The sequence below is a fragment of the Mastigoproctus giganteus genome, chromosome 4, assembly GCF_048544385.1.
Source record: "Mastigoproctus giganteus isolate SK-2022 chromosome 4, ASM4854438v1, whole genome shotgun sequence".
NCBI classification, from domain to species: Eukaryota; Metazoa; Arthropoda; class Arachnida; order Uropygi; family Thelyphonidae; genus Mastigoproctus; species Mastigoproctus giganteus.
Genome location: NC_143578.1, coordinates 195,815,696 through 195,821,695, shown reverse-complemented (window position 1 = coordinate 195,821,695; position 6,000 = coordinate 195,815,696).

The following is a 6,000-nucleotide window of genomic DNA, read 5'->3' as shown; positions in this document are numbered from 1 at the left end:
CTGGATATCATTATTCTCTTTTTTGGTGATTCTCTTCTAGTTCTGACACTCTCTCTCTCGAGGGAATTCAAAATTTTTTTTTTTTTTTGGCTGGTGCAGCATAAGCCCCAGGCTTCCTCACGCCATATGGCTAATAATAATAATGATAAACTTCACAGCACGGGCCTTACAGACACCTCAGATTTTTTCTGTGGAAACATGAAATCTGAGGTGTCTGTGAAAACTGTCACAGTATAGGTTACTGTGACATTTATTGAACAGTCACGATGTCTCTGTATAGGTGACAGTCGTCACCTATACAGACATCTGGACACAACTCAAAATAGATACTGGCTGCTACACCAACCAAAGGCTAAGCACCAGAATTAACTGCAGCCTTCTGAAGGTCTGTTGACGCTATCTTCAAATATAGGGTGGCTATTACCTAAGAACAGCATAAATGACATCCTGGCAAAAGAGCCGCACTAAGATATTTCTGCTTCCCAGGCAGAAAGTTTTTGGCCCCCTTTACTAAGGATATATATATTTTTTTCCCTCATTGTTCTTTTTTCCCCATTCAAGTGCCCTACTAGTCCGTATCTTAATGTGGCGTTGTCTGGCATGCAAACTCCAACAGCATGATTAAATTGACCGCATAAACATGGTGACCACAATCAGTTTATGTTGTGGTGGTCAGGACCGATCTTCGACTGTGACTAAACGGAAGTCACACAGGAACAAGAGAACAAACTTACACGTGACCTGACCACCACAACATAAACTGATTGTGGTCACCAAGCTGCACTGTAGGACAACAAAGTCTTCACCTGTGTTTAGTTACTGCAACTTTGCCTCTGTGGATCTTCTCTTGCTGGACAAAACATAACCTATGGACACATCCTGAAGGACAGGGAACATAACTTTGTCTTCCTACCCCAACACTTTTGTTGTGGGGTTTTAGAGGTACCAGCGACTATGACCATATTGCTCCATATAATACTGTCTGTAAATTACATTGTGGTTAATTTTTTCTAGGCAAAAAAAAAACCATGCTACCCTCGCCTAGACTAAATTAGACATGTCAAAAAGATCCATAAAACATTCTCGCATTATTGACGAGATTTGAATTCAGGTCTTTTCTCCCAAAGTGGGGGAGGATGGCGATTCTACCAACTGTGCTACCACTGAAGGCTGGCCCCAACACTGGACCACACAATCAACTTTTTACCTGGTATACAACCTGTGACCAAATTCCTACGAATGGACATCTCCCACACAATGTGGAAGCCATCTGCCACTGTAACAATAATTGATCCTTCAGTAACATAGGAAAAACATTTCTGTTACTCTCCTACCTCTTCCAAAATTGATAAAATCACCAGAAGTGACACTCAACTCTATACTCACTGTTAGCTGTAACAAAGTGGAAGTCAACTGCCTGTAACAGCACTATATTCTACTTGTGAAGAACATTGCTAACTTCACAGTAGTTATAGGAACCTCTTCAACAATGACAGGATCACCAGACATGGCAATCAACTCACAAGAACTTGTTCTCTAACACAGCCATCTTCACTGAAGAATTAGACCAAACCAAATCTGGACATCAACCCTAGTGACATCCACTCAACACCATGACTTAGGGAACTTCTCACTAGCAGAGAGCACTGGCTGACCTTGAACTCTCCGAGATGGGATCCTTGTGTCAGCACATCCTGTTTGGAAATTTCATCCAGCATTCATGAAACTACATTCTAAAGCTACACATTTTTAAATCTGTGGATAAACTCCTTCAGGACCCCTGGGACTGAGCAAATCACTTTGAGCAGAAAACCAAGCTTCCACTTCATTAATTACCTACTGATCAGTCTGAAGGTGAGTTGGAATAATGTGGGACAGCAGATTTTCAAAGCCACATATGATTGCATAGTACACCATGAGAAGTGAGAATAACCTTGAGAGCAGGAGCATTGTTGGCTAGGAGTCAAACACCTTTGTATAGCTTCCAGTGTCTCTTCAACTTCTCTCTCTTAACATTCCTTCCTAGGAAAGTTGAGGATATTAACTTTTTATAGTACTTCCAAGTAATGCTATTGCTTTTGGGATGTAATGTTTAAAGATACCTTTAGTCCCAGAAGACTGAAGGCTTGTGGCAAACAAACATTGGCTTTTCCAGGGATTGGTGAAGATATTTTCACTGTTTGCTGATCTGTTTTTGTTTCCAGGTTATAGTGATGCAACCAGCATTTATCCATCATTGAAACTCAGTAAAAAACAACCGTTCTCTCTCTCTCTCTCTCTCTCTCTACAAAGCTCCAACAAATGTGTGAAACATTATTTCCACACATTTTTTATTGGATTAAGTTCAATGTTTATAATACATGGTGTTTCAAAAAGCTTTACAACTTTGAAAGTGTATATACATTTCAAGGATGTACACAATATTTTGAAATGTCAAATGTAGCAAAACACTTCAAGTTTTACCTCAGATATGGTTCAATGTGTCTTCCATTTATAATGCAGCAGACATCCCACCTGTAATCAATTTCTGGCCAAACATGGTGTAGAATCTCTGGCATCACTTCTGCAACTGCAGTGGTAATTCGAGTTCGGAGCTCAGCGACATATGCAGGTAAGGGTGGTACATACACTAGATCTTTAACAAATATCCATAAGAAAAAATTCATAGGTGTAAGACCCGGGGAATGAGGTGGCCATACTATCGGCCCTTCAACCAATCCAACCTGGGAAACGTGTTGAGGTGCTTGCGCACTTCTCCAAGGTAATGAGTGGGTGTGCCATCTTGCTAGAAGTGAATGCATTCTTCTTGGTCATCTTCATCAATTTGTGGAATGAGAAACCATTGGGGCATGTCTAGATACACGATACCAGTAATGGTAGTCTCCACAAAAAAGGGCCATACACTTTCTTTGCTGAGGGCCCAACACACGTTCACATTTGGGCTGTCACAAACATGTTTCAGGGAGGCACGTGGATTTTTGGTGCCCCAAATCCTGCAGTTGTTTTAGTTAGTTGTTGGCACATCGGCTTCTGTGGCCATGATGCACCTCCCAAGGTTTTTGTAGTACTCTGATCGAAGCACAAGGCAGGATTTGAATCCGCGACCTTTGGGTTGCCAGGAAGGCACTTTACCCACCCGGCTAGCCCGGTCGGCCCTGCAGTTGTGGGAGTTGACCTTACCAGTGACACGAAATGTGTTCTGATCACTGAAAATTATGCAGTCCAGAAATCTCTCGTCGTCTTCTATCTGATGCAACGCTTGCATACAGAATTCCTTATGAACCAGCTTATCTCCATTCGTAAGGTGTTGCACGATGGACAATTTGTACGCTTTTAAGTGTAAATGTTTTCGTAACACTCGTCACACATGGAATACTTTCCCAAGACGCACGTCGTGTTGCCTTTAGTGGACTTTGAATGAAGTTAACCCTAACCCTTTCCATGACATCGTCAGGAACACATGGCCAACTGGGTGATTTAACCGGGAACACAGAGCATCCGGTCTCAACAAAACTTGTGCCACGTGTACATTGTAGGCCTACTGGGAGTTCCTTACAATACTGAGTGTGAAACTTCCTTTGAACTTGTGTAGCAGACAGTTTCTTTGAACCAAAACACACGAGCCCGCTCTGCACCTGTGAAAGTCCCCATCTTGATCTCAACTGCCCGGGAACACTCATGGTGGTAGTATTGGGTACTCCAATCGATGTGCATTACACTAGAAGCGTATTACAACATTCTGACATTTCAAAATATTACATAAGTCCTTGAAATAAATTTATATACTCTTTCAAAGTTGTAAAGCTGTTTTTGAAACACCCTGTATAGGTTTTATGACATGGGTGTTATTCCCATCTCTCAACACTGGTACTTTCAAGTTGCATTGCATCTATGTATAAATCATCTCTAATGAATATAAAAGTTTATTTAAGAGGAAAGTATCTTCTTTAAACTTTATCATGTAATAACTACAACAAACACATATAAAGGGAATGACAGATTTTAACTATATTTTATTCTATGGAGCTACACAACAACAAAAATTACAAGTACACACTTTAACAATGACTTAGTTGTTGCTCTCAAAAAAAGAACAAGACAGTCATGCTTCCATTTGGCAGAAATTTAAAGTCGAGCTTCAGGCATACAAATAGGCAGAACAACATGAGGCAAAGTCTTGGTAGGCAGCACCCAATATATATCTGTTTAACAGTCCAATAACTCCTAATGCCTTTTAATAAAAAATAAAGCATAAAGTTAATTTTGCAATTTCAAGATTATACAACAGCAACGCCTAACAAGACAATGCTAAAGTTTGATTTAACAATTTCTGTAGTGCTGGGAAGGGGGGGGGGGAACTATAAGACAATCATTTAATCATCATGAGATCAACAGATTTAACAGTTTTAAGTACTTTCCATGATAACTTAACATCCCTTGAAAATCAACATAATAAAAAAAACTAATTTTTTCTACAAAAAAAAAAACCCTTTGTTCCACAATTTTAAGTACCAAACTTCCTTGATTTTTGTTAAGTTGTAGTTTTTGTGGCTCAAATCTATGTTTCAAAAACATTTTTGCTTTATTTTTCTACACAGTGGATCAAAATCAAAAATTTCAAATAAATTAAAAAAAAAAAAAAGAAAAAAGTGCACAGGGCAGATTGCATTAGAAAGCAATGATGAGAATCAACACCAAATGAAGCATGAATAACCAAATCCCATTCAATATGATAAAACCATTGGTACAGATTACATTTAAAATCAAAAACAAGATCTTGGAATAAATAGCAAATAAATATCATTTGCTTGGAATGTATATCAGAATACTATGTGCACAATGGTTTGTGTTAACTGGTCCCATTTTAAAGAGGATTTACAGGAAACTGAAGCAAATGATGTGATGTGGTCATACATCTCTCATGACTTTCGCAGATAGTTTTAACATTAATTTACATAAAATTACTAGCTACAAATGCATGAGATTTATTATATTAATTTTCATAACCAATAATCTCTCAAAAATATCTTAAAATCTGTGCTTACATTACATCACAGAATTAGTTACACATTTATTTTTTTCTTCTTTTTTCCCCTCCCAGATCAGAAGTATATCTGAATTACTGATCACACAAATACTGCATCAGAAGCAATGAAGATACCGGCTATAAAAAAAAAAAAAAGAAAAATACAAAAAACAAAAAAAAAAAAAAAAAAAAAACAGTACTGGACCTCTGCACATACAGTTCTTAATATTAGTAACTGTGTCACTAACATTTAGTAATGTAAGTAAACAGCCTAATTTTAAGAAGGAGAATTAGTAATTTGTAATGAAACTGTTATCAACAAGTATTAAGCAAAACAATTTAAATTCAGTTAATTAAGTCAACAAAATCTAATAACTTTACTTTTTTGCAGTGACAACAAAAGATAAAAAGCCAATCAGCTATAATATTTAACTTTCTAAAACAACAATAAAATCTTTTAATTAAGTAAAGAATAAAGCTTGCCTAATCCACACTTCCTTTGGTAACTAAGATTTTGTCACAGCCAATGACTTCAACCACAACCAAATGTAGTTGCTGTGTTACTTTCTTGTTGGTAACTATACATAGATGCAACAAAAGTTTGTCCACATATATGCAAAAAAAAAAAAAAAACCCATTTGTCTGCACACATGCAGACAATAAACCTTTCTTAAAATCATTACTGCCTTTGCAATCTAATATGTTAAAATACCTAACAACCAGAAGTAATTTTTTACTTATTTATATTCAAGGTAATTTTATGTTTAGCTTTCAAGCTTTAATATTGTTACTATTTAGCTGCAGAAAATTTTTCCTTAACATTATATTAAGCTCCATGTTCAAAAGTTTAATATTAATTTTCTGCAGAAATAATGATAGCATCATTTAGTAATTCATAAATATTTTTAAAAACCTATATAAACTGGGACTACATTAAAAAAATGCTAAAGTTCATTACAAAGTTTATTACATTA